Source organism: Chrysochloris asiatica, unplaced genomic scaffold (assembly GCF_000296735.1).
Source record: "Chrysochloris asiatica unplaced genomic scaffold, ChrAsi1.0 scaffold00023, whole genome shotgun sequence".
Taxonomy (NCBI): domain Eukaryota; kingdom Metazoa; phylum Chordata; class Mammalia; order Afrosoricida; family Chrysochloridae; genus Chrysochloris; species Chrysochloris asiatica.
Window position 1 is genome coordinate 20,136,729 of NW_006408541.1, and position 27,502 is coordinate 20,164,230.

Consider the following 27,502-nt stretch of genomic DNA (forward strand, 5'->3'; position numbering starts at 1 on the left):
GACCAATAGCTAGAGAAGGACATCATGTTTGGTAAGGTGGAGGATCAGAGAAAAAGATGAAAGCCCCCAACGAGATGGATTGGCTAAGTGGCAGCATCGATGGACTCAAGCGGAGCAACAGTAGTGAAGTTGGCACAGGATTGGGCAGTGTTTCATTCTGCTGTGCATAAGGTTGCTATGAGTCGGTACCGACTCGATGGCACCTTACAACAAAAACAAGTCAAAATGTTGGAAATTTGCATCTACCCAGAGGCAATTTGGAAAAAAAGGTCTAGTTATCTACTTTCCAAAAGGCAATCATTGAAAACACTACAGAACACAGTTCTATTCTGATGCACGTGGATGGGGTTGACATGAGTTGAAATCTCCAATGGAGAAAAATGTAGGTGGCCTTGAGGTGGGGTCAGATGTCTGAGGCTCCCCATCTATAGACCAGGGATAATGCCAGCAGCTACCCTCTCCCCCTCTTTTAAGAATGTCATCCATGCAGAGGACTTAGCTCCATTTCGGTGAATTATCTTTCTTTCAAACAGGTGTCTTAGGGTTCCCTAGGAGCAGAGCCTGAGACAAGGATTCAGGTGCATGTAGTTTTGAGGGAGTGCTCTTTAGGAATAAACTGTCATAGGACAGGGTCGTAGGACAGGGCAGGGAAGGAGTTCGGTGAACACGTAGTCTCTCAGCTGGAGACCCGCTTCCGCTTGGTCCCATGAGGAGCCCTGCAGCAGGAATGGTAGCACCAGAGGTGGTCCCTACATGAAGAAAGGGGTCAGCTTTTTGTAGTCCCATGCAAGTCGGTTGTTGGCTGTGGATTGCTCTTAGGGGCCCAGGGAAAGCAAGTAGGGTGGCCCCCATTTGGCCAAGGGCAATTGTCCAGAAAAAGGGACAGCTGTGAGCCATTTGGAAGCAGCCCAATAGCAGATGGGAGATGGGTGCACCAGCTGGCTGGAAAAGAGATTTGGGTGGGGTACCAGTAGCAAATGACACAGTGTTTAATTGAACAACTTATTTTTTTGATTAGGTAATAAATTCACGTGATTCAAAATTCCAAAGGTACAGAAAGGAACAAAGTCACAACTCTCCTTCCCATGCCACCTCTCAGCCATCATTTCACCATCCCAAGATTCTTGGATTTCCAGAGATAAGCCTACATATACAAGGGCACTTGCAAAAGTTCGTGGAAGTCCAAGACTGAAACTCAAAGAGAACACATGAGCAGGCATGTAAGTTTGCTGATGACCACATTGGTGTACTGGTAACTAGAAGAGGGGGAAAGGCAGCATTGAAGAAATGGGCTGAGTTCAATCACGTTCTATAGACTGCCATTGACTTGGAGATGAGAGAGAGATGAGGAAGGGCTGGTTGGTCACAAGTGTGGTCGGACCTGGGTACTCCTGAGCCCATGGACAAGGACATAGCCACAGAAGGTTAGAGCTGAGAGTGAAGCATCCAGCTGATATGAAGTGAGGGGAGATGCACAAGAATGCCCAAACTTGTAGATAGTACCTATTCTACCTAGTCTCAATGGCTTGATGATCCGAACTCGACTAGAAGAAGATTAAAAAAAAAAAAAAAAAAATTTTGATAAAGGAAACAAGTGTAAATTGCTACAATTTGATGAACTTGACCTATACTTATGGATGTTGTTGTTGTTGTTGTTAGGTGCCATCGAGTCGGTACCGACCCTATGCGCCACGCTTGAGCCTACCGATGCTTCCACTTTGCTAATCCATAAAATGCCAAGAGAGAAGGAGTATTTACATCAAGTATCAATCCTATACCCTCTGTATACATGGTAGATAGGGACGGGCAACTTAGACATTAGCTACCTAAATTTAGGGGGCTATAAAGGTGTGGCACTGTGGGTTAATGCGCCAGACTTCAAAGTTGTTTGAATTGCAAAGTCAGCAGTTCAAGCTCACCAGTCGCTCCTTGGAAACCCTATGCAGGTTCGCTATGGGCTGGAATCGACTCGACGGTACTTAACATCAACAACAACAAAGGAGCTCTGGTAGCGCAGTGGTTATGAATCGGGCTGTGAACCGCAAAGTCAGCAGTTCAAAACCACCAGTTGTTCCGCAGAAGAAAGATGAGGCTTTCAGCTCCAGTAAAGATTTACAGCCTCGGAAACCCTATACAGGGTCACTGTGATTCAGAATTTACTCCATAGCACATAACCACCACCATAAAGGCACAAAGTGACTGGCTTACAAGTTTTCAAGAGGGAGTTTAGTTTAAGAGTGTGCAGGGGAAGGTAGAGATCACACTGAATAGTTTTTATCTTGTCTAATTGTTGCTTTTTGAATTATGGTGTTGGAGGAGAATATTAAAAGTGCCATGGGCTGCCAAAAGAACCAATAGATCCATTTTGGAAGAAGTGCAGCCAGAGTGCTCCTTGGAGGCCAGTATGGCCAAACTTCGTCTCTCATATTTCAGAAATATTGTGAGGAGAGACCAGTTGCTGGAGAAGGATATTACCAAGTTTGGTAAGGTGGAGGGTCAGAGAAAAGAAGAAGACCTCCAGCAAGATAGATTGGCAAAGTGGCAGCATCAATAGGCTGAAGCGTGGCAACAATTGTGAGATTGGCCCAGGACCAGGCAGCATTTCATTCTGTTGTGAATAGGGTCACTATGAGTCGGTACCGACTTGATGGCACCTAACAACAAACAACAACAAAATAGGTCTGATGAAAAGAGATGGAGATAAGATTCTTATGATCCAATAGTGAGTCATTGTTATCATGACTAATTGCTACTGTCACAACTATAAAGGTAGAAGCTTTGTAACAAAAATGGGGGAGTAGTTAAACTTACTGTCCAGAAACAGAGGATCCTAGAACCATCAAAGGAGAAGAGCACAAGCAGAATGCAGAACCATATCCAGAGAAACAGCGACACCAGAAATGGAGGCAGACATGAAGACATGGAGAGAGGGAGTAGCTGAGGACTCTGGACTCATGGAAAGAGAGGGACTGGGTGCTGGCGGCCAAGAGGCAGGCTTGCAGAATGTGCCCTTTGGTTGTTTAAATTACTATATATTCCTGAGTGTTTTTGTGTACACCCCCGCCTAAAAAAAAAAAAAAAAAAAAACCAGAGGGAATAGAAGTAAATACTGTTGAATGATGATGCACGGAGATTGTAATCATTGCAATGAAATGATGGTGTAAAGCCAATATTCTCCCATGTAAACTACCATTCAGTTCACAATAAAAACTTTTTAAAAAAATGACTACCAAAAAAAGTGAAAAGACAAGTTACTGAATGGCAAAATATCTTCAGAAACAATATATTTGACAAGAATCTTATAACAGAAGCACATAAAACTTCAATAAATTAACAATAAAAAGACAAATGAACAAAAGATTTGAATAGACATTTCACCAAAGAGGGCATTTAAATGATCATCAGACATACAAAAAGATGCTCAGTGTCATCAACCATCAAGGGGATGCAAAACCACAATGAAATACTATTTCACACTCACTAGGATGGCTCTGTAGTATAAGCATTGATAACTTCAAGACCGGCAATCATTCTGCAAGAGAAAGAAGAAGCTTTCTGCTCCTGCAAAGATTTACAGCTCAGAAACCCTATTCAGGGTTGCCAAGAGTTGGAACTGACTTAACAGCACTTAACAACAACAACAGAATGACTTAAAAACAAAACAAAACAGAAAAATGGCAAATATTGGTAAGGATGTTGGAAAATTGAAGCTGGTGGGAATGTACCGTGTACAGCCGTTGTGGAAAACAGTGTGGCAGTCTCTTAAAAACTTAAAATAGAACAACTACATTGTTGTTGTATTAGGTACAGTGAAGAGTTGGTTCCCAGTCATAGCGACCCTACACACAACAGAACAAAACGCTACCTGGACCTGAGCTAGTCTCACGTTACTGTTAGCTCTGAGCCTGTTGTTGAAGCCACTGTGTGAGTCCATCTCCCTAGGGTTCTTCCTCTATTTTGATGATACTCTACTTTATTCATATGATGTCTTTCTCCAGGTGCCTCTTGACTATGTGTCCAAAGTACAAGAGATGAAGTCTTACCATCCTCACATCTGAGGAGCATTCTGATTGAACTTCATCCAAGACAGGTTTGTTTGTTCTTCTGACTGTCCATGGAATTACCATGACCCAGTTATTCTACTCCTATGTATATGCCCTAAAGACTTGAAAGCAGAGTCAAAGAGAGCCTTGTACACCAGTGTTCACTGCAGCACTTTTCACGATAGCCAATATATGGTGCATACATACAATGGAATATTACTCAGCAAGTTGTTGTTGTTGTTAAGTGCCGTTGAGTTGGCACCAACTCATAGCAACCCTATGCACAACAAAACGAAACAGTGCCCGGTCCTGCATCAACCTCACAACCATTGCTACGTTTGAGCCCATTGATGCTGCCACTTTGCTAACTCATCTCGCTGGGGGTCTTCCTCTTTTTCTCTGACCCTCCACCTTACCAAACATGAAGTCCCTTTCCAGTGACTGGTCCCTCCTGACAATATGTCCGAAGTATGAGAGATGAAGTTTGGCCACCCTGGCTTCCAAGGAACATTTTGGCTAGACTTCTTCCAACACAGATCTGATTGTTCTTTTGGCAGCCCATGGTATTTTTAATATTTTCCTCCAACACCATAACTTAAATGCATCAATTCTTCTATGGTCTTCCTTATTCACTGTCCAATTTTCATGTGCATATGATGTTATTGAAAATATCACAGCTTGGGTCAGACACACCTTCGTCTTCAAGCTGACATCTTTGCTCTTCAACACTTTAAAAACGTCTTGTGCAACAGATTTGCCTAATGCAATATACATCATTTGATTTCTTGACTGCTACTTCCATGAGTGTTGATCTAAGCAAAATGAAGTCTTTGACAACTTCAATCTTTTCTCCATTAATAAGGATGTTGTTTATTGGTCCAATGGTGAGGATTTCTGTTTCCTTTACACTGAGATGCAATCTGTACCGAAGGCTGTGGTCTTTGATCTTCATCAGTAAGTATTTTAAGTCGTGTTCACTTTCAACAAGTGAGGTTGTTATCATCTGCATAATGCATCTTTCTCCAATCCTGATGCCACATTTTTCCTATGTAGTCAGTAGGAAGAATGTAGTCTTGATACATAGTACAATATGGATGGAGCTGGAAGACATTATGCTGAGTGAAATCAATCAATCATAAAAGGACAAATTCTTTATAACCTCACTTACATAAAAAGACAAATGTATAGGATACTGGTGTGGAGCTATAGGATATGAACTGGACTGCTAACTACAAGGTCACCAGTTCAAGCTCACCAGCCACATCTTGGAAAAGAATATGCAAGGTTGTTATGAGTCAGAACCAACTCAACAGCTTACCACCACCATCATGGAGAACAAAGTGTATTAGCGGTTACAAGGGGCAGAAGAGAAGTGGGAAGGGGTGGAATTGATTTCATTAAAGGTGAGTCACATCGCTGATTATTTTAAGTAGTATGGCAAAAGCTGTGTGGCTACTATATCTACAACAAGAAAGGAAAGAAAGAGTAGCTGCTAAGCCTGCTAAGTATGACCCAAACAATTACATGGTATTTCTTTTTCTCGGTTTGGGATTTTAGGGTCATTGTATCATGGGACATACCAGTTAATTGGCTGAGTTTACTGATTTTGTTCTATCTCCTAGTGCATTGTGTAATGCCTGGGTGTTTAAAAGCTTGGAAGGGGTCTCCAGTGCATGACAACTGGTCTGTGTTCACCTAGAACAACGGCGGAAGAAGGAGCACCAGGAATCAGAGGATGATGTGACCTATGTGGCTAAGTGCCTCCTGTGCCAGGAGACCAGAAGAGCTGGATGGTGCCCAGCTTCCATGGCTTAACATTCTGACCAAAGATTCGATAAAAGAATCTTGATCAAAACGGGTAAAATGTGGAACAAAATTTCAAATTCTCAATTTCGGAGAGGCTGGATGAACCCCAGAAAACAATGCCTTGAAATAATTTTTACAACTGAAGTCAAAAATGTCCTCTGAAGAGGGAAAGGGACTGTGGGCCGAAAACTGGGGGGGAGGAGGGGAAAGTGTAGGGGGCGGGTTTCTGGGATATACCCTTTGGGTGGTTGATGATGCATGGAGGGGATTGGAACCATGGCAATGAGATGATATACGATGGAATGAATGTAAAACTAAAGTTCTCCCATGTAAACTATCATATACTTCACAATAAAACATTAAAAAAAATATATATATATCCTCTGAAGTTTTCTTAAAACCAAACAATAGTCTAGCTTACCCAGTAAAAAGGTCTGCCGTGAGCATTAGGCTCTTTTAAGAACGATCTATCTAGGTTTACAAGGAGCTCTAGTAGCGTAGTGGTTATGAATCAGGCTGCTAACCACAAGGTCAGCAGTTCGAAACTACCAGCTGCTCTGTGGGAGAAAGATGAGGCTTTTTGCTCCTGTAAAGATTTACAGCCTTGGAACCCTGTTCAGGGTTGCTATGGGTCAGAACCGACTCGATGGCACTTAACAACACCAACAATCTGGGTTTACAGAGACAATAGAAGCTTGGACAAATTCAACAGAAACCTTAGAGGGACAGTGAGTTTATGCTAATGAAGGAAGAACAATTCAGAAAAAGGGGGTGACAATGGTGGCACAGCTTGCAGAATGCCATCAGTGTCCCGGAAATGCTCATGGGGAAACAGCTGAACGACTGTGTATTCTCAGTAACAAAACATAAGGAAAGAAGGCTCCAGAGGTCCAGGAGCTTGGTCTGTTTGAACACTGATGTCTCCCACACACCCGGACAGGAGCCTGACAAGAATAGGCAGTTGATACATGCTTGTTGAATGAATGAATGAACGAAGCCATCACTACCATTCATATTGTCTCTTTCCATCTAGGTGGTGGGAATGGTGCTTACTACACCCAAGTCCTTTTCCAGCACAGGGACACCACAGAGTCCCTTGGTGACTGTGGAGCTGTCAAAAGAAAAAGGTCATGCCATACATACAGTCTGGGCATCTGGACCCAGTGCCGAGCCCCATTCACCATGCTGCACCCAGAACAAGTGCCTCAAGGCCCTGCTCAGAGGTCACCTGCGCTTCACGCTCTCCATGACTTGTCATGCTCTCATCTCTTCTGCCTGGCCCTCTGATAGCACAGAAAGTCTCCATACCTGTCTTCTGCAGCACAATGGGAACAACATGGAAGCTAGGACCCCTGGGTGTCTCGCTGGGCGTGAGGCCTGAGGTGGCGTGAGCCCACCTCTGCCCAGGGCTCCACCATGTCAGGGCCCATGGAGGGACAAGAAAGACATTTGGGGGCACCCGGGTTCCCTCTGGTTCAGCCTCTGAGGCACTGAGGCTGGGCTTACCTGCTCAGCCTCTTCTCTTGTGAGGCCCTTTCTTGGGGAAAGAACTTGTAAAGAAAGAGGAGAAGTAGCCACTCCGGCCTCTGCTCTCAGACACAGGCATGTGTGCATCAGATAAGATCAGAAATGTCCGCATCCACTGCCACTGCGCAGTTTATGTCTCATCTGGATGTTGACTATACGAGGCTGACAGTGTGTGTACAAGCTTGCGGACACATACATGCACCACAGAGCAGTGGGGACCACGTCATGCACAGCACAGCATTCAAGACAGCCCTGACAAGCAAATGCATTCACACAGCATAAGCATGAGTGTGCATATGCTAACAGACCTGACACACAAAGTCCATAGCATTCACACAGAGGAAGGAGTAGACCAAGCATCTGTAATCGTTTAAGAATGGTGTTATGTCAACTCTGACACATGGGCATCTTAGGCACAGCAGAACAAAGCATTGCATCATCCTCATGGTTGCTGGGTACGTTCAAGGTCATCGTTGTGGCTGTATTGCTAATCTAACTCACCAAGCGTCTCTTGAGCCCTCTTTGGTTCTTTATTTCATCTAATATGATGTCCTCTCAGGTGACGGATCTAAAGGCAGACAATGTTCTGCTGTGATCCCTGTTCTCATTGGCTAATTTTTGGAAATAGATTGTTGGGTCTTTCTTCCTAGTTTGTCTTAGTCTGGAAGCTCCACTGAAATCTGTCTATCATGGGTGACACTGCTGGCATATTACAGCAACATGCAAACTGCCACAGCACATCAAACTGACATATGGGTGGTGATGTAAAAATATCACTCACATAAATGTGAGCACAGATATGCACTGCAAGTTCATGTAGGGACATGTAGAGCAAGGATACACGTGAACTTAAATTCTGTGTCTATTTCACAATTTATCTTTCCGTCAAAAATCTTTTTTCTCACCACACAACATTCGTTATGATTTAAAATGTGAAGGGGAAAAAAAAAAAAAAGGAGAGGAAACCATTCAGCCTCCGAATTTCTGTGAAACGTTAGGGGAACATCCTCTTACCACGGAATAGATTAATTTTCCCCATTTCATATTCTAATTATAATTCCTTTTCCCATTGCCATCTTCAGTCCTCATTACAGCTGGAAGATTGTTCTGCAAAAGCCAAGCCTTCATCTTCTCTTCCCAAGAGTTTTGTCATGGAAATGAGTTTTAGAATCTGAAAGAGCCCACGTTTTTTGCAAATTGGAATGAGGAGGGATAGCTCTTTCATGAGAGTTGACAGGGACTGGCTCATTCAGGCTTCCTCAGGGTCCGCCTCTCCCTACACCCTGTGGTCCCCTCAGGGAGAAGGGCTCTGGGGTCCCTATTCCAACAGATTCTCCAACTGTAAGCACACCATGTTCACCAAAAGAATTATTATATTATTATTATCTTTAAGGAAACTTGGAAAATAGCCCGGGTAAAATGTGAGAGCCAACTCCACCTGAGGCACCTAGCGCAAGTTCTTTAATTGCTAAAAGCTTCGGCTTCCAAATTCTCTGTCCCACAATGTCACTGATACATAATAATTACAGATCAAGTATCTGTGGGAGGTCAGATGTGAAAAAGGTCAAAAACGTGGAAGGATGGATGGATGGATGGATGGATGGATGGATGGATGGATGGAAGGAAGGGAAGGATAAAATGGGATGGCTGGTTGACTGGTATAAAGCAGCAGTGACCCACAGAAATGCAATGCAAGCCACACATGTGTGCCACATATATAATTGAGAATTTTCTAGTCCAAAAGCAAACTTAAAAGGGAGAAGTTAATTTTAATGATGTTGTTGTTAAGTGCCATTGGGTCGGTTCTGAGTACAGGGTTTCTGAGGAGTGGCTGATGAGTTTGAACTGTTGACCTTGTGGTTCAAACCAACCTTGCAGTCCAGTGCTTATCATACAGTGCCACACCAGGACTCCAAGGGTGGGGTTGTTGTTGTTGTTGTTAGGTGCCATCTAGTTGGTACCGACTCAATAGCAACCCTATGCACAACAGAACAAAAAACTGCCCAATCCTGGGCCAACCTCACAATCATTGCAACACTTGAGCCTATCGATGCTGCCACTGTGCCAATCCATCTCGTTGGGGGTCTTCCTCTTCTTCTCCAACCCTCCACTTTACCAAACATGATATCATTCTCCAGTGACTATTCCCTCCTGACAATATGTCTGAAGTATGAAAGACAAAGTCTGGCCACCCTGGCTTCCAAGGACTATTCTGGCTATACTTCTATTTGTTCTTTTGGCAGCCAATGGCACTTTCAGTATTCTCTTCCAACACCACAACTCAAAAGCATCAATTCTGCTATGGTCTTCCTTATTCACTGTCCAGCTTTTGCATGCAGATGAGATTATTGAAAATACCATGGTTTGGGCCAGGCTGCTTCCATAAGTGTTGATGGTTGATCCAAGCAAAATGAAGTCATTGACAACTTCAATCCTTTCTCTGCATACAAGGAAGACCAGTTAATACCACTATTATTCAAATTTATGCACCAACCACTAAAGCCAATGGTGATGAAATTGAAGAATTCTACCAACTTCTTCAGACTAAAATTGATCAAACATGCAATCAAGATGTATTGATCATTACTGGCAATTGGAATGCAAAGGTTGGAAACTAAGAGGAAAGATTAGTAGTTGGAAAATATGATCTTGGTGATAGAAACAATGTTGGAGATCACATGATAAAATTTTGCAAGACCAATGAATTCTTTGTTGTAAATATATTTTTTAAACAGCATAAAAGATGACTATAAACATGGACCTCACCAGACAGAATACACAGAAATCAAAATGACTACATCTGTGGAAAGAGATAGTGAAAAAGCTCCATATCATCAGCCAAAACAAGGCCAGTGGCAGGCTGTGGAACAGACCATCATTTGCTCATATGCAAATTCAAGCTGAAGCTGAAGAAAATGAAAAATAAAGTTCACGTGAACCAAAATATGACCTTGAATATATCCCACATGAATTTAAAGATCATTTGAAGAACAGATTTGATGCATTAGACATGCAAGACTGAAGACCAGAATAGTTGTGGGATGACATCAAATACATCATACAGGAAGAAAGCAAAAGGTCACTGAGAAGACAATAGAGTAGGAAAACACCAAAATGTACTTCAGAAGAGACTCTGGCACTTTCTCTCCAGCACAGAGGTGCTAAAACAAATGGAAGTGAGGAGGTACAAGAGTGGAGCAGAAAGTTTCAAAGGTCAGTTCGAGAAGATAAAGTCAAATATTATAACAAAATGTGCAAAGACCTGGAGTTAGAAACCATAAGGGAAGACCACATTCAGCATTTCTCAAGCTGAGGGAACTAAAGAAAAAATTCAAGCCTTGACATTCATTATTGAAGGACTCTCTGGGCAAATTATTGAATGATGCAGAAAGCATCAAAAGAAGATGGAAGGGATACACAGAGTCGCTGTACCAAAAAGAAACAGTCGATGTTCAACTATTTCAATAGGTAGCATATGATCAAGTCAATGATCATGAAAGAAGAAGTCCAAGGTGCACTGAAGTCATTGGCAAAGAACAAGGCACCACACCAGGAATTGATGGAATACAAATTGAAATCTTTCAACAAAGTGATGCAGCACTCATCTATGCCAAGAAATTTGGCAGACAAATACCAAATTTGACTAGATGAGATCTGGAAGGGTGGGATACATCACCCTTAATCCCATGATCACCATGATCCAAGTTATGGGAGATTCCCAAGGGTGTGTCATGCAATACTTTATCTTACAAGAGATAAAAGGAGAGAGACTGGAGCAGAAAAAGAAGGACCCACTACCACCAAGATGGAAGAGCCCGGAGCAGAGAGGGCTTTTTGGACCCGGGGTCCCTATACTGTGAAGCTCCTAGATTCAGGGGAAGATTAATGCCAGTATGTGTGAAGATCTCCAAGGAATACTGGGCCTACAGGTGCTGAAAGGAGACAAGGGCCTTTCACCAGAGCCAACAAAGAGAAAGCCTTCCCCAAGAGCCGGCACTCTGAATTTGGACTTTAAACCTCCTAAACTGTGAGAGAAGAAATGTCTTGTTGCTAAAGGACACCTGTGATATTTCTGTTATAGCAGGATTAGATAACTAAGACAGACAGGTTACATTATTCTTTTTTGTACTAAATCTTTGAACTCCAGTGTGTATTTTACCTTACATCACATCTCAATTCAGACTAGTCATCATATCGAATATAGCAGTAAATAGCTGGGATATGTGGATGGATAGTGGTTGGTGCATGAGTGGGATGGGTGGGTGCATGGATGGATGGATGGAGAGATAGGTAGATGGGGAGAAGGGAGGTTGCGTTGTTTAGGGAATAAATTAGTTAGATGGAATCTGTATATGGATCAGTCAATGGAATAAATATGACTGGGACAGTTGGTTAGACTGGATGAGAGAGTGGGATGAGTGAATGAGATGGAGAGATGAACTGGGCTGGATGGTTGGGAAGAGCTGACTGGATGACATGCGATGGGAGAGTAAGTTTGAAGGGAGAGTGAGAAGATGACTGGAATGTTGGGCAAGATGAACAGATGAATGGGTGTTTGGGACAGATGGCTGGGTAGATGGCATTAGACAGGTAAAACGGATGGGTAGGTAGATAAGTGGGCCTGATATTTTCTCCTCACTCTACTCACTCTGGTAGTGTAGCGGTTACGAATCGGGCTGTGAACCGCAAGGTCAGCAGTTCGAAACTACCAGCTGTTCCGTGGGAGAAAGATAAGATTTTCTACTCCTGTAACGATTTACAGCCTTGGAAACCCTGTACAGGGTCGCTGTGAATCGGTTCCGACTCTACAGCACATAACCACCACCACCACCTACTCACTTTCAGGATTACATGTCATTGACAATCAAATCCTCATCTTCAGCCTAGTTCCCTCCAGATTTGAATATACAACCTTCCCTCAGATATCTCCCTGATTTGGTTCATGAGTCCTCACATTAAACACAACCAACACTAAACTCATGATATGTATACAAACTAGATCTTTCTCTAACACTTTCATACAACTGAAGGCATCCACCTTCCACACAGACCCCAGTCAGAACCCCAAGGGTAATTCTGGACCCGTTTTGCTCCCATACTTCATACTCTTTGCCCAGTGAACTCCTGTGTGTCCTACAGGGGAGTGGAAACAAGGAGGGTCCTTCAAGAGAGACAACCTGGAGAAGATGACTTGGAAGTTCCATGACATCAGACACACGGGAGGTGGCTGGGCGAAGACTGGGAAAATGTCAATCAAGGCTGCTGTGATCACGGCCCAGTGAACACTTCCTATATACCAGGCTTGCTCAGCTCACTGGAGTCTCCCAACAATCCCAAAAGCCACCAGCCAGTTCTGAACCTGGCCTTGACCCAGGCACCAAAGCAGCAGCTGTTCTGTCGAAGTTGCTGCTCCTCCCTTTGCACAGAGACACAGATCAAAGACCAGGAATGCACAGCCTTCAGCCCAGCCCAAGTCATAGACACTGAGCGATCCACCTCCCAGAGATCTGAAGAGGAAACAATCAAAGCCACATACACTGCTACCGCCTGCTTCCACGTCAAGTATGCGAACACTTGTTCTACACAGATAAAGCACGGCTCCAAAGATAGAGGCAGCAGCTAGTGTGGCAGCCGCCCCCGGACCCCGCTAAGAGTGTGGTTTTATGTGGAAGTCTGACAGAGAGATTCATATCGTCATCAGAAGGGGTTGTGGAGAGGGGGCCAAGAGGCACTGCATAGATACAAGGGGGGGGCAGGGATAGAACATGGCCTGGGAAGCTTCAGGCTCAGGACGAGGCTCAAACTCTGGCCCAGTCCTATATGTCTAACCTCTGACCTATTACTACAGCTCAGAGAAGTGATAGTGTAATGGTTATGTAAGTGAACTCTGGTGCAGGATTGTGGAGTTCAAACCCTGGGCTTGCTGCTTCCAAGTGGAGTGGTTTTTAAGCTAAATTAGTTATTGTGTCTCAGTTTCCTCATCTGAAAAGTAGATATGACTGCTGTTTGATTTAAATACATTAACATATGTTAATCTTAGAACATTGCCTTGTTGTTGTTGTTGTTGTTAAGTGCCGTCAAGTCGGGTCCGACCCATAGCCACCCTGTACAGGGTTTCCGAGGGTGTAAATCTTTACGGGAGTAGAAATCCTCATCTTTCTCCCGTGGAGCAGCTGGTAGTTTCGAACCGCTGACCTTAAGGTTCACAGCCCGATTCGTAACCACTACGCTACCAGAGCTCCTTGCCTTAGTACCGAAAAAAACACTCAATAATCTTTATCTGGAGTCTTGGTGTGGCGCTGTACAGAAAAACATTCAATAATCTTTATCTGGAGTCCTGGTGTGGCACTGTGGGTTAATGCGCCAGACTGCAAAGCCATTTGAACTGCAAGGTCGGCGGTTCAAGCTCACCAGCTGCTCCTCAGAAACCCTATACAGGGTCAGAATTGACTTGCAGCACTTGACGACAACAACAACAATCTTTATCTATTACATGTTCTGTTATTTAATCCTCACCACAACCCTGTTGCTATATAACTGGTCCTAAGGAGCTCTGGTAGCATAGTGGTTACGAATCAGGCTGTGAGCTACAAGGTCAGCAGTTCAAAACTACCAGCTGTTCCGCGGGAGAAAGATGAGGTGTTCTGCTCCTGTAAAGATTTACAGCCTCGGAAACTCTGTACAGGTTGCTGTGAGTCAGAACCGACTCCATGGCACTTAACAATAACAACTTCCAGAGATGAAGGAATTAAATGGGGCTTATGGGTCAAGCAAACCTCTGAAATCTTAAGCAAGAGAAAGGCTCTGGTGGCTTCTGTCTGCTGCATTTAACTTTTAAAAACCCTAAATTAAAATCTTTGTGGCATGAAAGTCCAACTAAGATTTGCCCATGAAAACAACTTGCACATTTGGTTTCTGAAATAACAAGTTCTCTCCCAAAACTGGTTTCTCCTTATTGTTTGCTCCTGCATTGCCAGGTACGTGCATTCATTCTTCTTCTGGGTCCCACTAACCTCACCTTCACACTCCTCTGAGTTTCCCAGGACCTCCGGAAATCAGCTTCCACTCTGAGGTTTCTATAGTGCACTCCTTATTGGGATGATTCTGCCTAAATTTCACTTCGTTTTTAATTGTAGCAATACTTATAAAACAAAACATTTGCCACTTCAACCATTTTTACGTGTACACACCAGCCGCACCAACCACACTCCCAGAGTGCACAACCTCTACCACTACCCATTTCCAAAGCCTTTGTGTGGTTTTTTTTTTTTTTTTTGCTTTCCTCTTAATAGTTTTCCTTTTCTTTTTCAAGAAACTCCCCAATGGTTTGACCTGCTGAGAAAATAAATACACATTGTTTCCCTTCAAGTACATAGAAAAAAAAGACAATGAGAAGGAATGACTTTTATTTCCTTTTCTTTTAACTGCCTTCCCCATTACCCAAGTTAGCACGTGCCCACATTCTGTTGTTAAGTGCCTTCAAGTCAATTCTGACCCATAGGGATCCTGTATAGGGTTTCCGAGGAGCAACCAGTGGGTTTGAACTGCCGACCTTGTGGTTCACAGTCCAGTGCTAATCCTACAGCGTCACACCAGATGTCCCAGGGAATAATTCTGCCTTGCCTCTTACTGCTGGTAACCATGATAGAAAGTTTATTATAGAATGAACAATTTTACAATAGTGGTCTCACAGTATCCGTACCTTTGTAGCCAACTAAGGATCCCTAGAGTCCTGGTGTGGCGCTGTGAGTTAATGCGCCAGACTGCAAAGCCATGTGAACTGCAAGGTCGGCGGTTCAAACTCACCAGCTGCTCCTCGGAAACCCTGTACAGGGTCGCTATGGGTTGGAATCGACTCAACGGCACTTAACAACAACAAGGATCCCTGGTAGAGTAATGGGTTATGCGTTGGTATGCTAACCACGTTCTCTGCAGGAAGAAGATGAGGTTTTCTGCTCCGGTAAAAATTTAGAGCCTTGGAAACCCTATACAGGGCCACTAGGCGTTCTGGTGTGGTACTCTGGGTTAATGCACTGAACTGCAAAGTCAGCTTGAACCATAAGGTTGGTGCTTCTCGGAAACCCTATGTAGGGCCACTATGGGTCAGAAACAACTCTACGATACTTAACAACAACAACGAGTCGGAATCGACTCCACAGCACATCACCACCACCGATTTCACTCAGCATAATGTTCCTCCACGTTATGCAGTATTTGCAGATTCACCCTTTTTGTTCAGTGTTGCATAATATTCCATTGTGTGTACATACCAAAGTTAGTTCAACCATCCCGCTGCTGATGGGCATCTAGGCTGTCTCCATCTTTTTGGTATTGTGAATAATGTTGTAAAGAACATGAGTGTGCATCTCATCTCTTCACGTCATAGCTGTTATTTCTTGAGGATATATATAGAGAGAGATTGTTGGATCATATGGCATTTCTATTTCCAGCCTTCTGGGAAAGCGGTATACCATTTCCCACCAGCAATGTGGGAGGGTCCCAGACTCTACACAGCCTCACCAACATTTTGTTGTTTTCTGATTGCTATTAATGCTGGGATAAGATGATATATCTCATTGTTGTTTTGATTTGCATCTCTCTAATGGCTAAGTGGTTACGAATCGGGCTGTGAACCTTAAGGTCAGCGGTTCAAAACTACCAGCTGCTCCGCGGGAGAAAGATGAGGCTTTCTACTCCTGTAAAGATTTACAACCTCGGAAACCCTGTACAGGGTCGCTATGGGTCGGAACTGACTCGATGGCACTTAACAACAACAACAACAACGGCTAAGTGGCACTGTGGATTAATGCGCCAGACTGCAAAGCCATTTGAACTGCAAGGTTGGTGGTTCAAGCCCACCAGCCGCTCCTCGGAAACCCTATACAAGGTTAGAACCGACTAGATGGCACTTAACAACAACAACAATGGCTAATGATTGTGAGAACTTATTCATATGTTTGTTGGCCGCCACTGGTGAGGTGTCTGTTCATAACACGCACTCTTATTTCTGCCTGTCAGGAAATATAGCACAACAACTGAGGCCCAGTAGAGTAGGGGGTCTGTCCAATGCCACACAGCCTGAGCTTAGTCTGAGTCCTGGCTGCTGGACCCCCAAACCCATACTAGCTTTTCACCCTCACCCCACAGAGTAAACAGTAAAATATATCAACAAATATATTGATTATACGTTGAAACAGCAATATTTTGGATGTTGTTGTTAAATACCATCGAGTCCATTCTGACTTATAGTGATCCTGTATAGGATTTCCAATGAGCAGGTGGTGGGGTTGAACTGCTGACATGGTGGTGCACAGTCCAGTGCTGATCCTAGAGTGCCACACCAGGATTTTGGGTATTCTGGGTTAATTAAAAAATATTACTAAGATTATTTTCACCTATTTCTTTTCACTATTTTCACTATAGCTACCAGGAAGCTTAAAATTCTCTATGTGGATCACATTATGTTTCTATTGTACAGTTCTGGCATACATACTGTTCCAAACCCAGTTCCTTTTCCAAACCCACTGTCCTCTCCTGGGTAGCTCTAGCACCTCAAGGAAGGTTCCAAGTCCCGCTCCGTTACGGATCTGTTGCTGAACTAGGCCCCGGCAATGGCAGAGCCCACATTAGTAATGTTGTTAGCTGCCACTGAGTCAGCCCCTGGCGACCCCATGCACAATAACACAAAATGCTCCTTCTTGGTCTGTTGCCATTTTCATGATGATTCAGAGCCCTTTCACTGGCTGATTTTCAGAAGTAGACCACCAGGCCTTTCTACCTGATCTTAACCTGGAAACGCCACTGAAACCTATTGGGCATCATAGTAAAACACAAGCCAATGCCCTTACATTGTCAACAACTAATCCAGTTCTCCATAGCATGGGGAAACTGAGGAAGAGTGGATTCTTTAAGGCAACAGGATGGTACGGGCATTTATTAAGACAACAAATGTAAACTGAAGCCCTACTCTGTGCTGGGCACTGCTCTGCATGCTGGGATGCAGCAGTAACAAAACATAGAGCCCCATCCCAGGCCAGTGCTCTGCCCTGACGCCAGCTTGCAGGCTGTGGTTGGTAGGATAATGTTGTCAGATTCCTTGCCCAGCCAAGTCACCTGGGACACCAGCCCCTCATCGCCCTATGGTTGGCTCCAATCACAGAGCTCATAGCCCGCAGATGGAAGGACCCAACAGGAGAGCCAGTTCCAGCCAGAGCAGATAAGCCGCCTCCAAGACCACCGGTGAGTCCCACCACAGGGCACTGGCTAGCGGCAGGTGGCCGGGTGGGCATGGCACGCTGCTTGGCAGGCCCGGGTTTCTACCTCAGTGCTGCCTAGGGTCGCTCACACATCGTCTGCATTACCACAGATTTATGACAAAAATTATCCTCCCTCTCAGCTCCATTTAAAGCCATTTGGAGCTCGCCCCTGTTCCCGATTATAAATCTAATTGCACATTCCAAACAGACAAGCGCTCATTAAGCTTTAATTATGCACATGTTGTTTTCAACAAACATTTTCATTTGGCCGCTGTGAGGGGGAATGGTTCCAAGGGGGCTGCAGACACTGCCTGTGATGGGGGTGGGAGTAGCGGGTAAGGGGAAGGGAAGGGGTTGGGCTTGGGAAGTGGGTCAGGGTGTGGAATGACGAGGCCATCGGAGAGGCAGGGCCAGGACCCCAGCAGATGTGGCTCCTGACTTTGCTAGCCCTTCACCTGACTTTTGTCACAGGGGTGGCCAGCACGTGTTCTCAGCCAGGCCCACCTGCAACCCCCAACATCCCTGAAGTCCTATGTAAGCTAGGACCAATGAGTCTCTCTGGGAGAGGTTGCCGGGGAGGCTAAGGGCCCAGACTCCTGGATTGGAAGGATAAACCTTCTCCCACCAGGAGCTGGTTCCTTCCGAGCCTGGGGCTGGTCCATGCTCCTCCACCCCCAACACGGCAGCTGGAGACATCTTTTTCCAACCCAATCTTTCATTCCCTCCTTCATTTTTGCATTTATCCACAAATATTAACTGAGTCAGGCAGTGAGGGGCTGGTGGGGGCCATGACAGATAAGGTCATCTGTCTGGTTCTGCTCTGGCCATTCCTCTTCAAATCCCATCTCCCCATTGGGGAAAGGTCTAACTGTGGCATATAAGGCCCTTGACAATCTGCCCTGGCCCACTGACCCCTCTACTCCCTACACTCATCCCATGGACCTGCCTTTCCAAGGTCTTGAGGGCCCCTCAGGGACCATACTGTTTCACACACCCATGCCTTTGCAGCCTTGTGCTCCCCACCTGGGCCTCTCTTGTCTTCCACTCAGTTACCTCCCTCCCACCCACCTCCGATCTGAGATCCATTCTGGTGGCCTCTCTACTGTGGGGTCTAGTGCATCTATGGGACCATAATACCATGTCTGACTCCTTACTACACCCCCAAGGTCCCATCCCCTCCGGAGGTGAGAGAAAAGGCGCTTGCTCATTGTGTGGTCTTGAACAAGTACCTCAGTTACCTCATTTGCACAGGAGTGGTAGAATCGGGGAGTCCCTCATGAGGTTAGGTCAGTTTTAAGTAATGTGGTTCACCCAGGATCTAGAGTTTCTTTTTCCCACCTGAAGAGGGACCCTGGAGTCACTAAAACCAAAAGCAAAACCTCTCTGGTATTGAGTCACGTCTGTTCCCATTCACAGGGACTCGATAGTAGAGCTGCTCTATGGGACTTTTGAGACTATAAATCTTTATGGGAGCAGATAGCCACCCCCCCCCCCCCAGAGGTGAGTGGGTTTGAACCAATGTCCTTGTGGTTAGCAATTAATGCTTGACTCACTGCACCACCAGAGTTCTTTGGAGCCACCATGTTCCCTGAAAGCTTCCAGAGTGTAGGTGGCGCTCACCAAAGCACAACTGTGGTGGGCAAACGTGTGCTGGGGAGCCCCAGGGTCACTCCTCAAATGAAAGCAGGTCAAATACACCTGGGCAATAAAATGGAGATCAGGGTCCACTCAGCACCTGGACGGTGTCCTGGTGTCCTCTGTTTCATGGCAAGTGCCCTGAGTGGCACTGTCTGTGCTAAGTCTCCTGGAGAGTGGGGCAGGGCAGTGGAGGGAGCAAGATTGGGCAGCCCAAGGTGATGAGCTCACAGCAGAGGTCTCAGTCTGTCCCCAGGAGGCTCTGGAACTGGGAGGGCCCTTCAGAGATATCCCAAATCGAGCCTTTGTATTCCCACTGGCCAGCCACTGGATCTAGACTGGGCCCGGGGAAGGTATGTCATCTCCCATCCACCACGGATAATCCCAGAGAGAGTCTCAGCTTTGAGACCAATAGCAACACTCCGAGGCCTCAGTCCTAACTGAGGCAGCATATACAGCTTCCAGGACCATGTATTCATTGTAACTCCTTCATGCAACATTTACAAATGAACCAGCCACTCTTCATTGATTGCTGTTGTTGTTGTTAAGTGCCCTCGAGTTGGTTCTGAGCCATAGCGATCCTGTATAGGGTTTCTGAGGAGCAACTGGTGAGCCTGAACTGGCGACCTTGCTGTTCAAACCGACTTTGCAGTCCAGCATATGAACTGAACCTACAACGCCATAGCAAATACTAACTCACTGAGTCCTCACAACCTTGTGAGGTGAGAGCCTTGTAAGTCTCCCATTTTACAGATGAGGGCACCGAGGGCAAGTTAAGGTTGTTGTTATTGTTGGTAAGTGTGTTGAGTGGGTTTGACTCATAGCATGCCCGTATAGGGTTTCTGAGGAGCAGCTGGTGAGCTAGAACCACCGACTTTGTGGTTTGTGGTCCAGTGCTGATCCCACAGTGCCACACCAGAAGCATCCGTAGTTCTGTGGCAGAAATCTCACCTTGCAGTACAGGAGACCTGGGTTCAATTTCCAGCCATCTGTCCGTGGAGGCTTATGTGTTGTTATGTTGCTGAAACAGCTTTCAGTGGTACTTCCAGACTAAGATGGACTAGGAAGAAAGTTCTGGTGGTCTGTTTCTGAACACCCCACGGAGCACCATTCATGAGTTGGCACAGGATTGGACAACATTTTGCTCTGGTGTGCCTGGGGTTACCATGAGTCAGAAGCCAACTTCATGGCAGAGTTAGTAACAACAATAAGGTTAAGTAGCTGCCCTGAAGCCACACAACAATCTAAGTGGCGGAGCTGGGATTCAAACCCAGAAAGTCCACGTTGAGTCCACTCTGGAAGGGCTTCTGAGGCCCTGCGTAGTCTCCCGACAAAGGCACGGCGCTGTCCAACTCCCAGCCTCCTCCCCAGTGGCTGGCCTGCGGTCAGCGGCCTCCAGCCTTGGGTTGCCCGGCGCTGCCCATATTTGTGCCTTATAATTATCTATCATCTGAGCGGTTGGGAACAAGTCCCAAAACGGATTCTTGCCAAAGACAATTAGCTAAAGGCACATGAGCATGCGTCGGATGGGACTGTGGTGTGGAGGGAGACAGACAATGAACAGCAGATGATTTGGAAGATATTTTCTCCCCAGCCTACAAAACAAGCCCTCAATCATGCCACAAAGGGTTTGTATGGTTGCAAGGAGAAATATGTCAACGACAGCGTTCAATGGGGGTTTGGTGTGGGTGGGGTGGTTAGAGAAAAAGAGGAAGGAGAGAAAAAAAATCTTTGAAGTCAAAATTTGACCTAGAAAGGTTTTCTAGGTCACCTGAACTTGGCACTTACGCATCTGACCCCAAAATCTAACACAGCCCAAGTACCAAGTACACTTCTTTCTGTCAGTACCAGATAAGGCAGGAAATGATATTTGTAAACACTGTCATGTGGATTTTAAGTGCCTCGTTAAAAGCAGTCTTTGGACACGGGAGCTGAGAGAATGCGGGAGCCATGCAGTGTTGCAAGCGGAGGCGCTGCCATTGAGCTGCTGTATGGCTAGCGCAGGGGTCTCACCTTTCTGACCCTCTTCCTCTAAAATGGAACTTTAGACCCCTCAGGGCTGCCACGACGCCAGTGGGGCACTGAAAAGGCCCTTCCACCCCAGCTAGCTTTCTAAGCTGCTCTTTACTCTGTAACCCCCAGGCTCCAGCTCTGGGTTCCCCGTGGGGGCCCTGGAGAGTAGTGGAGCTTCGGTCTTAACTGATCTTTTCTCCCCAGGAGAGAGCAGGCAAGACACATTCCAAGGTGCAGCCTGCGCCTCTGAGCTACCCTGATTCATCTTCACTTCGGAGACACCCAGTTTAAGATGGATGAGGGACCTCAGGGTTGACCGAGCCTCAGAGACCTTCTCAGCATCTCGCTGGAGGAGCTGAGGCCGAGGTGGGTGAATGGCCCACCATCACTGGCAACAGCAGGTCCAGGGTTACGAGTGTCACCATGTCGGTTCCTCAGAATTGGTGCTAAGGAGAAGCCAGCTGTAGCTCAGTTACTGTCAAACCAGCATCCTCATCAGCCAGCACAGCATCTGTGACGTATCCAGTCACGTGCCCGAGACACAGAACCCACTCTCAGGGGAGCTCGGGATCAATAACATCTCAGGTGACAAAAGCACTAAGGTGGAAACTGGCCAGATGAGAGCAGTCAGTGCACACCTGTCAGTCAGGTGGAGGGACCAGAGTAAGTGAAGGCTAGGCAGCTGGGACACTGAGAAGACAGGTGGTGGTGGTGAGGTGTCGACCAGTCATTGGGGTGGGCTATAGATAGTGCAGAGTGAGGCAGGGCGGGGAGGGATTTAAAGCAGTATTCCTAAAAAGAATAACAGAAGGGGTTTTGTCAGAGTTCAACCTTCTGCAGAGTAACAAAGCTGTGTGGTACTGACATAAAACACGAAATTTAAATCCATGAAGCAGAAGAGAAAGGACAGGATGAGGACCCAATCATGTAAGAAAACTATCACCCATCTGCCAGACTGTCATACTGTGGTGGCTTGCGTTTACTATGACGCTGGAAATTATGCCACTGGCATTTCAAATACCAGCAGGATCACCCACACAGGACAGGTTCCAATGGAGTTTTCAGGCTAAGACACACTAGGAAGAAAAGCCTGGTGATTACTCTAAAAATTAGCCAGTGGAAACCATGAATCACAGAATAGTGTATGAGACTTCGACTCGCCTTACTTTGACACTTTAACACTTTATCAGGAAGAACGGATCACTGGAGAAGGACAATGTATTTGGTAAAGTGAAGGTCAGCAAAGGCAAGGGAACCCCTCAGTGAGATGGAGTAGCAATGGCCACGCAGTGGACTCAAACAGACCAACGGTGATGAGGATGATGTAGGGTCAGGCAATGTTTCATTCCCACAAGGCCACGCTGGAACATGTAATAAAACGTATGGTTAAGAGACGCACTCACTATATACCAGATGCATGTTAAGTGCTTTATGTACAATATTTCACTGACTCCCTGCCATCACGCTATACGGGAGCTATTATTACCCTGTCTTAAGAGGAGAAAGAAGCTCAATTTAAGCAACATGCTTGAAGAGCACACAGTTAGAAAGTAGCAAAGCCAGAATTTTAACTCTTGCAAAGCTCACTCGTGTGACAACTCATAACAACTCCTCTATTATGTCTCTCCTTTTGGAAACAAAGACCAATTATTTACTAAACAGGATGGGAACAGCAAGGTTATCTTGTTCCTATTTAGGGTCACTGAACTGGAACCAGATGCCTACTGCAGCCCACATGGATTAAGGAGTTACGACTAAAGAGTCATGTTCCAGGGTAAATCTCAGAAAACAGAAGCGAATGTTTATCAGATCTGTGTAGGCAAGACAACTGCTTCAGCTCTTGAAGTAATTGTGAATTCAGAGAGATCGACAGATTCAAATACGCATGCATGTATGGTGCTGTGGCTTAATGCGCTGGACTGCAAAGTCGTTTTGAACTGCAAGGTCAGCAGTTCAAGGTCACCAGTCACTTCTCAGAAACCCTATACAGGGTCCCTATGAGTTTGAACCAACTCGACGGCACTCACCAGCAACGACCACAATATCTTCTGCAAGAGGAAGCATATTAAAACCACAGCGAAAAGGACATCAGACCAAGAAAATATCAGCACCAACTATGAGACAGCTAATATACACGATGTAGAAATGGCTCCATCAAATGAAACACAAACAAGATGCAATACACAAAAGACTCAGAATATAAACAGAAAAGTCATACAAGAGGCAATATACCAAGAAACAAATATATAGGGGGAAAACAGACACTTAAATCAATGACAGTGGAGAAACCTGCAACTGGAGTCTTGGTGTGATGTCATGACTACCGGACTGCTAACCACAAGGTCAGAGGTCCAAACCCACCAGACACTCCTCAGAAATCCTATTGCTATGTGTTATGTGTCGGAATGGTTGTTATGTTATGTTATGAAAGTGTATTTCACACCACTACTGACATGGAAAACAGCTTCCAACCTCCTGGAAAGTAAAATCGTGTCCATCTGTCCCCAGCACATGCAGTCTTGCTTTTGTTGTTGTGAAGTGCCGTTCAGTTGGTTCCAACTCATAGCGATCCAGGGTTTCTGAGAAGCTACTGGTGAGTTTGAACCGCTGACCTTGTAGTTCAAACAGTCTTTGCGGTCCTGCTCTTACGTTACAGCACCACACCACACCACGACTCCATCTTGCTTAGCACAGTCTTTTGTTCTGAGTGCTGGGGAGGGCATCAGTGATGAGCAGTGGGCTTGGTCTTGTCCTTCTGAAGGTTATGGTCTACTGAGAGGAGCAGGATGAGGAACTGAAATACTGGATCAATATAACAGAGCGAGGGTTTATGAGAGTCCGTGGGTGGTGCCAACAGTTAATGTGCTCAGCTGCCAAAGGAAAGGTGGGAGGTTCAAGTCTACCCAGAGGCACCTTATAAGAAAGGTCTGGCAATCCACTTTTGAAAAATCAACCACTGAAAGCTCTCCAAAGCACATGTCTCCTGTAACACACACGAGGTCAAGTCAAAACTGACTCAAAGGCACCTTTCACTCATTTATTTATTTTACAGAAGGGAGGTCTCAAAAGATTTCACAGAGGAGGTTGTTTTTAAGCAGACCTACCTGCAGGATATACATAACAACAACAACAACCTACAGGATAAGAGCTCCGGTAGTGTCGTGGTTACGAATCAGGTTGCCAACCTCACGGTCAGCAGTTCGAAACTACCAGCGGCTCCGCAGGAGAAAGATGAGGCATTCTGCTCCTGTAAAGATTTATAGCCTCAAAAACCCTGAGCAGGGTCACTATGGGTCGGAACCGACTCCACAGCACATCACAACCACAACAACCTGCAGGGGAGGGAAGGAAAAGAGGGTGAGGCCGCATTAGTCAAGGTATGGGGGTTGCAGAGCAGGGTCCAGCCATTGAGAAGGGGAGACAGTGAGAGATGAGATGGAGAAACAAGCAGAGTTGATCTTGATGGGGCTTTTCGGGGATACGCTGACGGATGGAGGCTGAGGTTCAGAATGAAAGCTACATTTTAGAAATGGACTTTTGGCTTCAGATGGACTGGAGAAGGTAAGATTGAAGCTTGTTTAGGAAGCCAGACAGAAGCAGGAACAGGACTCTGAGCAGGAATTAGGCAGGGAGAAGAAACATTTCACAAAGCAATAATCATCGAAACTGTGTGACAGTGATTTAAAAGTACGAATTTATACTGATGGCTAAGAAGGGAGGCACGTTTGGAGCCAGAAGAAAACCACACCAGCCTCCACGGTGGTTTCGAGAAGACAGAGCTGAGCGTCTCAGAGATGAATGAAAGTTGCCAAGAGAGAGGGATCGCCCAGGAGTCGGTAAGGGGGTGACTCACGCAGTGCACAAACCCTAATTTCCTCTCCTTGGTCACACGCTTCCTTCTGATTTCTTTTTCTGATGATTCATAAGAAAGAAAAAAAAAATTCCCCATTTAAATTCAAACCAGAAATTCTTCAGCACCTGGGCTCACCCTGCCCCAAACCCTAACTTCTGCCCCTGAGCCAGCAAAACCCAACTTAACTTCTGGTGACTAAGGGCCACCGGCTGTTGAGAAGCCAAGAGGAAACAAGAGCTTCAGAGTCTGTAGTGAGTGACTCCCAAGGGCGTCTGTGGACCCTCCAGGACTTGGTAGGGCTTCGGTGGCAGCCCACAGTCCCTTAGCCAGACCCATGGGTCAGGTGCCTTTCAGAATTCATTTGGGTTTCAGAAAAGTAACGTGAAGTGCAGCTTCTAAACATCGTGCAATATCCTCCCTGAGGTCTGGGGACGTGTGTACAGTCAATATATCCATACTTCTGCAGTGGAACTTCATGAATTTCCACACTAGTGGGTTAGACAAAGATTATAAAGAGCCTTGCATCAGTGCAGGGTAGGTTTTGGGGTCAAGTGAGTTTGCAAGATATTTACAAAACAATTTTTGGGTTACCGCGTGTTTTGGATTTCAGATAATTGAATTTCAAGTTAAATCAAGCATTTCCTCTTATCCAGGCGCACACACACTGAGCCCTGGAAAGAAGTCTGTTACTTTGTTAATCTTCGCAAGCAGGACCTGCCCATTTTACAGATGAGGAAACGGGGACTCAGAAAGGTCAGTTATTAAGTATCTGAGCAGGGATCCAAACCTAGATCCAATGTCTTTACATACTCTTTCAGGACCTCTCAAGGCTCCTGAAACACCAGGCAAAAAGCTGGCTACGTTAGCAGTTTTGGAAAATGGGGTGACATAGGGATGGGTCAAGAGCAGGTGCAAGACGGAATGACAAAATTCCACTCTGTTTCAGGTGGCCCGGCGGCTGCTCTCTGTACTCCTGTTTGGGCCTCTTTGGAGGGCTTCTCTGTGCACAGGACTGGGGGCTGCTGGGCCTGGCCCCTCTGTGGCTTTTACTGAGTTAAAGTCAAGGTGCCTTCAGACTAGTTCCTCTGGAACCTCTAAGGAAGAATCAGTCTCCGGCTAGTGGTGTGTCTTCTTTGGTGGGTGGGCCCCTCCTCCACCACCAAAGTACAGCTCAATCCCTACCCCCATCATCACATCGCCTTCTCCTCCATGTGACTCCTCCCACCTCCCTCTCATAAGGACCCTGTGACTTTATCAGGTCTACCAGATAGCCCAGGAGAACCTCCTTCCTTAAGATCCTTAAGTCCCTTTGACACATATGGGAACAGGTTCTAGGGATTCAACCTACCACAGGTGAGTTCCATCAGACATCGATTGTGGTCAACTGTGACTCAGTTTCCCCATGAGTGTTGAGGGGGCAGGGCAGGATACAGATATCTGAAAGATTACATCTCCTGCCCCGCTTGGTGCGGTCTCCAGCCCCTGAGACCACAGGAACTAGATACCCAGCTACCACTACCAACGGCTTTAACAAGGATGTCATTAGAAATTTCTGGATAGAGTGGGAGAAAATGTTGAACAAAATTCAAGATCATAAAAGAGACCAGGCTACTGGTCAGCTAGAGACTAGTGAAGCTCCAAGAATCTGCCCCTTGGTCACCCTTCAGGTTTGAAACTGACTCACTCCCATGACTCAATTTCCAGCCAAGCAGAAGATAGGTATATATAGGGGAGGCGACATCACTAGTGAGGTGTAACATCACAGAATGGCCAACAATTTGAGATCAAAAGGGCAGCGTTTACCTAAGGACAAAAGGCAGAGTGTTGGGAAAGAAGGAGGAAGGGAAACAAGAAATCACAAGGAGGGAGTAGGTTACGTGATGTTCCATTGAGGGAATTATAATCATTGAGATGAAACCAAGTGTGTGATTCACTGAATGTAAAACTGATGATCTGCCCTGTAAACCTTCACTCAATTCACACACACGCACACACAAAAACTTTTTTTAAAAAAGATCTCTAGGCTTTCTCCGAAAGACCAGCAATGTTCCAGATGGTCAAGGCTCAATCAGCCTATGCCTCTGAGTTGCTCCGTGGGGCAAAGTTCAACCCCCTACTTCCCTGCTGGTCATCGTGAGGCATGTAGTAAAAGTAAGCTATGTTGTGAGAAGTAATTCTGGGGGCTGTTTATCACTGCAGTATAGTGAAGACTAACTTCACTAATACACACAACCAATGAGCTAACGGGTAAAAAATATTTTTTAACTAGTGCTGCACAGGAACTTTTTAAAGTGTTGAAGAGCAGAGATGTCAGCTTGAGGACTAAGGTGCGCCTGACCCAAGCCATGGTATTTTCAATAACCTCATAT

The 27,502-nt window shown here is 45.6% G+C and overlaps 1 protein-coding gene across 2 annotated transcripts in view; it reads right to left on the reverse strand.

The window, feature by feature from the left end:
- Nucleotides 1–27,502, reverse strand: part of TOX2 (TOX high mobility group box family member 2) — a 189,625-nt gene that overhangs the window by 97,226 nt on the left and 64,897 nt on the right. The gene's annotated exons all lie outside the window — the stretch shown is intronic.